The following is a 7,688-nucleotide window of genomic DNA, read 5'->3' as shown; positions in this document are numbered from 1 at the left end:
GGACATGGAGGAATGCACCAGTGGAGTTCGCTGCACAGGCAGGGATCCGTCCAACTCGCACAAACCGAACACAACTCACGCGCCACGACGTACACTGTGCACCAGCCCCCCAAAACGAATCACCCCCCGAAGGACCAAGAAGCCCGACGAACGCGCGAAAACATTTAGAGAGGCCGAGCAAGCACCGGTTAGCGCGAATGCAAATAACAAACGCAACAGGCAACTTTCGAGGGACATACTTCTCGCAACAAGCTTCCACAAGGAAAGCACAGGCAACTCGTTCGCACGCCAAAGCCAACCAAATGGCAATTTAACCGAGGGACATGCATTTCGCAAGGCAACTTGTACAATTACCCGAGGGACATGGCATGCTTGCCAAGGCCGTGGCTTGGCATGCTTGCCAAGGCCGTGGCTTGGCATGCTTGCCAAGGCCGTGGCATGACATGCTGCTGGCCAAGGCCGGGCATGCCATGCTGCTGGACAAGGCCGTGGCAAGGCATGCTGATGGCCGAGGCCGTGGCAAGGCATGCTGATGGCCGAGGCCGTGGCAAGGCATGCTGATGGCCGAGGCCGTGGCAAGGCATGCTGCTGGCCAAGGCGTTGGCATGGCATGCTGCTGCTGACCAAGGCTTGGGCTTGCCATGCTGCCGGCCAAGGCCGCGGCATGGCATGCTGCCGGCCAAGGCCGCGGCATGCCATGTTGCTGGCCAAGGCCGTGGCATGGCATGCTGCTGGCCAAGGCCGTGGCATGACATGCTGGCCAAGGCCGGGGCATGGCAAGCTGCTGGCCAAGGTCGTGGCATGGCACGCTGCTGGCCAAGGCCGGGGCATAGCACGCTGCTGGCCATGGCCGTGGCTTGGCAAGGTTGCCAAGGCCGGGGCATGGCGTGCTGCTGGCCAAGGCTTTGGCATGCCATGTTGCTGGCCAAGGCTGTGGCATGGCATGCTGCTGGCCAAGGCTGTGGCATGGCATGCTGCTGGCCAAGGCCGTGGCATGACATGCTGGCCAAGGCCGGGGCATGGCATGCTGCTGGCCAAGGTCGTGGCATGGCATGCTGCTGGCCAAGGCCGTGGCATGACATGCTTGCCAAGGCCAGGGCATGGCATGCTGCTGGCCAAGGCTTTGGCATGCCATGTTGCTGGCCAAGGCTGTGGCATGGCATGCTGCCCTAGGCCAACGTGCCACCGCCACCGCCGCGGGCCGCCACTCGACGCATCCCGTGCTTGGCTATGTAGTTTCGATGCCACAAGCCAATGCCACAAGCCAAGCGATGGCATGTGCCAAGCGCCCGCCTAGGCATAGGCGTGGCCTGTGGCCTGGCCATGCTGGCCAGCCTTAAGGGAGGTGCCCCCCCCTTATAATAGCCTGTTAAGCCCTTTTCAATCTGGCAGGAGGAAACATCAAGCATGTTCGAGGAGTCATAATGGGGTTTTTTTAAAAAGTAATGGTTTTTTGCCAAAACTTTCAACATGAAAGTTGTATGAAATAATTTAATACACCATAAAAAAAATTATAAAAAAATATTTGGCCACCGGAATATTTTATTTTAATTTATTTCAATTTTAATACTTAAAAAATAATAAAAATTACTAAAAATACTCAAAAAATTCTAGAAAAATTCCAACAATTATAAGATGAGGCACTAGTAATTATAGTAATTTTTTTAATTATTTTTTTATTTTTAATTTATTTTATTATAATTTTTATGAGTAAATAAATAATTAAAAAGCCCGACGAACGTGCAAAAACTCTTAGAGAAACCCAGCAAGCATCGGATAGCTCGAATGCAAATAACAAACGCAACAGGCAACTTCCGAGGGACATACTTTTCCCAACAAGCTTCCACTGGGGAAAGCACTAGCAACGTGTTCGCAAGTCAAAGGCAACCAAACCGGCTATTACCCGAGGGACAAGCATTTCGCAGGGCAACATATACGTAAGTCAAAGCCAAACCAAATGGCAATTACACGAGGGACAGGATTGCTTGCCAAGGGCGTGGCATGCGATGTTCTAGCCCAAGGCCAAGGCACGCCACGCTGCGGGACAAGGCCGTGGCAAGACATGCGGCTGGCCTTGGCCTTGGCATGGCATGCCGCCGGCTTTGGCTGGGCTGCGTTGGCCTTGCCATGGAATGTTGCTGGCTTCGGATGGGCTGCCTTGGCCTTGGCCTTGGCCGTGGCATGGCATGCTGCTGGCCTTGGCCTTGGCCTTGGCATGGCATGCTGCTGGCTTTGGCTGGGCTGCCTTGGCCGTGGCATGGCATGCTGCTGGCTTTGGCTGGGCTGCCTTGGCCGTGGCATGGCATGCTGCTGGCCTAGGCCTTGGCATGGCATGCTGCTGGCTTTGGCTGGGCTGCCTTGGCCGTGGCATGGCATGCTGCTGGCCTAGGCCTTGGCATGGCATCCTGCTGGCTTTGGCTGGCAGCCTTGGCCGTGGCATGGCATGCTGCTGGCCTTGGCCTTGGCATGGCATGCTGCTGGCTTTGGCTGGCCTGCCTTGGCCGTGGCATGGCATGCTGCTGGCCTTGGCCTTGGCATGGCATGCTGCTGGCTTTGGCTGGCCTGCCTTGGCCGTGGCATGGCATGCTGCTGGCCTAGGCCTTGGCATGGCATGCTGCTGGCTTTGGCTGGCCTGCCTTGGCCGTGGCATGGCATGCTGCTGGCCTAGGCATGGCATGGCATGCTGCTGGCTTTGGCTGGGCTGCCTTGGCCGTGGCATGGCATGCTGCTGGCCTTGGCCTTGATATGGCATGCTGCTGGCTTTGGCTGGGCTGCCTTGGCCGTGGCATGGCATGCTGCTGGCCTAGGCCTTGGCATGGCATGCTGCTGGCTTTGGCTGGGTTGCCTTGGCCTTGGCATGGCATGCTGCTGGCTTTGGCTGGCCTGCCTTGGCCGTGGCATGGCATGCTGCTGGCCTAGGCCATGGCATGGCATGCTGCTGGCTTTGGCTGGGCTGCCTTGGCCGTGGCATGGCATGCTGCTGCCCTTGGCCTTGATATGGCATGCTGCTGGCTTTGGCTGGGCTGCCTTGGCCGTGGCATGGCATGCTGCTGGCCTAGGCCTTGGCATGGCATGCTGCTGGCTTTGGCTGGCCTGCGTTGGCCGTGGCATGGCATGCTGCTGGCCTAGGCCTTCGCATGGCATGCTGCTGGCTTTGGCTGGGCTGCCTTGGCCGTGGCATGGCATGCTGCTGGCCTTGGCCTTGGCATGGCATGCTGCTGGCTTTGGCTGGGCTGCCTTGGCCGTGGCATGGCATGCTGGTGGCCTAGGCCTTGGCATGGCATGCTGCTGGCTTTGGCTGGCCTGCCTTGGCCGTGGCATGGCATGCTGCTGGCCTAAGCCTTGGCATGGCATGCTGCTGGCTTTGGTTGGGCTGCCTTGGCCGTGGCATGGCATGCTGCTGGCCTTGGCCTTGGCATGGCATGCTGCTGGCTTTGGCTGGCCTGCCTTGGCCGTGGCATGGCATGCTGCTGGCCTAGGCCTTGGCATGCAATGCTGCTGGCTTTGGCTGGGCTGCCTTGGCCGTGGCATGGCATGCTGCTGGCCTTGGCCTTGGCATGCCATGTTGTTGGCTTTGGCTGGCCTGCCTTGGCCGTGGCATGGCATGCTGCTGGCCTAGGCCTTGGCATGGCATGCTGCTGGCTTTGGCTGGGCTGCCTTGGCCGTGGCATGGCATGCTGCTGGCCTTGGCCTTGGCATGGCATGCTGCTGGCTTTGGCTGGGCTGCCTTGGCCGTGGCATGGCATGCTGCTGGCCTTGGCCTTGGCATGGCATGCTGCTGGCTTTGGCTGGGCTGCCTTGGCCGTGGCATGGCATGCTGCTGGCCTAGGCCTTGGCATGGCATGCTGCTGGCTTTGGCTGGGCTGCCTTGGCCGTGGCATGGCATGCTGCTGGCCTAGGCCTTGGCATGGTATGCTGCTGGCCTAGGCCTTGGCATGGCATGCTGCTGGCTTTGGCTGGCAGCCTTGGCCGTGGCATGGCATGCTGCTGGCCTTGGCCTTGGCATGGCATGCTGCTGGCCTTGGCCTTGGCATGGCATGCTGCTGGCTTTGGCTGGCCTGCCTTGGCCGTGGCATGGCATGCTGCTGGCCTAGGCCTTGGCATGGCATGCTGCTGGCTTTGGCTGGCCTGCCTTGGCCGTGGCATGGCATGCTGCTGGCCTAGGCATGGCATGGCATGCTGCTGGCTTTGGCTGGGCTGCCTTGGCCGTGGCATGGTATGCTGCTGGCCTTGGCCTTGATATGGCATGCTGCTGGCTTTGGCTGGGCTGCCTTGGCCGTGGCATGGCATGCTGCTGGCCTTGGCCTTGGCATGGCATGCTGCTGGCTTTGGCTGGCCTGCCTTGGCCGTGGCATGGCATGCTGCTGGCCTAGGCCTTGGCATGGCATGCTGCTGGCTTTGGCTGGCCTGTTTTGGCCGTGGCATGGCATGCTGCTGGCCTAGGCCTTGGCATGGCATGCTGCTGGCTTTGGCTGGCCTGCCTTGGCCGTGGCATGGCATGCTGCTGGCCTAGGCCATGGCATGGCATGCTGCTGGCTTTGGCTGGGCTGCCTTGGCCGTGGCATGGCATGCTGCTGGCCTTGGCCTTGATATGGCATGCTGCTGGCTTTGGCTGGGCTGCCTTGGCCGTGGCATGGCATGCTGCTGGCCTAGGCCTTGGCATGGCATGCTGCTGGCTTTGGCTGGCCTGCCTTGGCCGTGGCATGGCATGCTGCTGGCCTTGGCCTTGGCATGGCATGCTGCTGGCTTTGGCTGGCCTGCCTTGGCCGTGGCATGGCATGCTGCTGGCCTAGGCCATGGCATGGCATGCTGCTGGCTTTGGCTGGGCTGCCTTGGCCGTGGCATGGCATGCTGCTGCCCTTGGCCGTGATATGGCATGCTGCTGGCTTTGGCTGGGCTGCCTTGGCCGTGGCATGGCATGCTGCTGGCCTAGGCCTTGGCATGGCATGCTGCTGGCTTTGGCTGGCCTGCCTTGGCCGTGGCATGGCATGCTGCTGGCCTAGGCCTTGGCATGGCATGCTGCTGGCTTTGGCTGGGCTGCCTTGGCCGTGGCATGGCATGCTGCTGGCCTTGGCCTTGGCATGGCATGCTGCTGGCTTTGGCTGGGCTGCCTTGGCCGTGGCATGGCATGCTGGTGGCCTAGGCCTTGGCATGGCATGCTGCTGGCTTTGGCTGGCCTGCCTTGGCCGTGGCATGGCATGCTGCTGGCCTAGGCCTTGGCATGGCATGCTGCTGGCTTTGGTTGGGCTGCCTTGGCCGTGGCATGGCATGCTGCTGGCCTTGGCCTTGGCATGGCATGCTGCTGGCTTTGGCTGGCCTGCCTTGGCCGTGGCATGGCATGCTGCTGGCCTAGGCCTTGGCATGGCATGCTGCTGGCTTTGGCTGGGCTGCCTTGGCCGTGGCATGGCATGCTGCTGGCCTTGGCCTTGGCATGGCATGCTGCTGGCTTTGGCTGGGCTGCCTTGGCCGTGGCATGGCATGCTGCTGGCCATGGCCTTGGCATGGCATGCTGCTGGCTTTGGCTTGCCTGCCTTGGCCGTGGCATGGCATGCTGCTGGCCTAGGCCTTGGCATGGCATGCTGCTGGCTTTGGCTGGGCTGCCTTGGCCGTGGCATGGCATGCTGCTGGCCTTGGCCTTGGCATGGCATGCTGCTGGCTTTGGCTGGGCTGCCTTGGCCGTGGCATGGCATGCTGGTGGCCTAGGCCTTGGCATGGCATGCTGCTGGCTTTGGCTGGCCTGCCTTGGCCGTGGCATGGCATGCTGCTGGCCTAGGCCTTGGCATGGCATGCTGCTGGCTTTGGTTGGGCTGCCTTGGCCGTGGCATGGCATGCTGCTGGCCTTGGCCTTGGCATGGCATGCTGCTGGCTTTGGCTGGCCTGCCTTGGCCGTGGCATGGCATGCTGCTGGCCTAGGCCTTGGCATGGCATGCTGCTGGCTTTGGCTGGGCTGCCTTGGCCGTGGCATGGCATGCTGCTGGCCTTGGCCTTGGCATGGCATGCTGCTGGCTTTGGCTGGGCTGCCTTGGCCGTGGCATGGCATGCTGCTGGCCATGGCCTTGGCATGGCATGCTGCTGGCTTTGGCTTGCCTGCCTTGGCCGTGGCATGGCATGCTGCTGGCCTAGGCCTTGGCATGGCATGCTGCTGGCTTTGGCTGGGCTGCCTTGGCCGTGGCATGGCATGCTGCTGGCCTTGGCCTTGGCATGGCATGCTGCTGGCTTTGGCTGGCCTGCCTTGGCCGTGGCATGGCATGCTGCTGGCCTAGGCCTTGGCATGGCATGCTGCTGGCTTTGGCTGGGCTGCCTTGGCCGTGGCATGGCATGCTGCTGGCCTAGGCCTTGGCATGGCATGCTGCTGGCTTTGGCTGGCCTGCCTTGGCCGTGGCATGGCATGCTGCTGGCCTTGGCCTTGGCATGGCATGCTGCTGGCTTTGGCTGGCATGCCTTGGCCGTGGCATGGCATGCTGCTGGCCTAGGCCATGGCATGGCATGCTGCTGGCTTTGGCTGGGCTGCCTTGGCCGTGGCATGGCATGCTGCTGCCCTTGGCCGTGATATGGCATGCTGCTGGCTTTGGCTGGGCTGCCTTGGCCGTGGCATGGCATGCTGCTGGCCTTGGCCTTGGCATGGCATGCTGCTGGCTTTGGCTGGGCTGCCTTGGCCGTGGCATGGCATGCTGCTGGCCATGGCCTTGGCATGGCATGCTGCTGGCTTTGGCTTGCCTGCCTTGGCCGTGGCATGGCATGCTGCTGGCCTAGGCCTTGGCATGGCATGCTGCTGGCTTTGGCTGGGCTGCCTTGGCCGTGGCATGGCATGCTGCTGGCCTTGGCCTTGGCATGGCATGCTGCTGGCTTTGGCTGGCCTGCCTTGGCCGTGGCATGGCATGCTGCTGGCCTAGGCCTTGGCATGGCATGCTGCTGGCTTTGGCTGGGCTGCCTTGGCCGTGGCATGGCATGCTGCTGGCCTTGGCCTTGGCATGGCATGCTGCTAGCTTTGGCTTGCCTGCCTTGGCCGTGGCATGGCATGCTGCTGGCCTAGGCCTTGGCATGGCATGCTGCTGGCTTTGGCTGGGCTGCCTTGGCCGTGGCATGGCATGCTGCTGGCCTTGGCCTTGGCTTGGCATGCTGCTGGCTTTGGCTGGGCTGCCTTGGCCGTGGCATGGCATGCTGCTGGCCTTGGCCTTGGCATGGCATGCTGCTGGCTTTGGCTGGCCTGCCTTGGCCGTGGCATGGCATGCTGCTGGCCTTGGCATGGCATGCTGCTGGCTTTGGCTGGGCTGCCTTCGCCGTGGCATGCCATGCTGCTGGCCTTGGCCTTGGGGCTGGGCTGCCTTGACTGCGGTTCTTATCACTAGACGTGCGTTGCGTGCGAAGGCGTGCAAAGGCGTGCGCGACCATGCGCGCAACACGCGCACCGTGGTCAAAAGACCACGCGCGCGGTATTCGCACAGGCCACGCTGCCCACGCCGCGGGCATGCCAGGCCGCCCAGGCCGTGCGCATGCCATGCCGTGCTGCCCAGGCCGGCTGCATGCCAGGCCGCCCAGGCCGTGCGCATGCCATGCCGTGCTGCCCACGCCGCGGGCATGCCAGGCCGGCTGCATGCCAGGCCGCCCAGGCCGTGCGCATGCCATGCCGTGCTGCCCACGCCGCGGGCATGCCAGGCCGGCTGCATGCCAGGCCGCCCAGGCCGTGC

Source organism: Camellia sinensis, unplaced genomic scaffold (assembly GCF_055761805.1).
Source record: "Camellia sinensis isolate YWXY unplaced genomic scaffold, ASM5576180v1 Unanchor6, whole genome shotgun sequence".
Classification (NCBI taxonomy): Eukaryota; Viridiplantae; Streptophyta; class Magnoliopsida; order Ericales; family Theaceae; genus Camellia; species Camellia sinensis.
Note: the sequence above shows the minus strand (reverse complement) of the source record.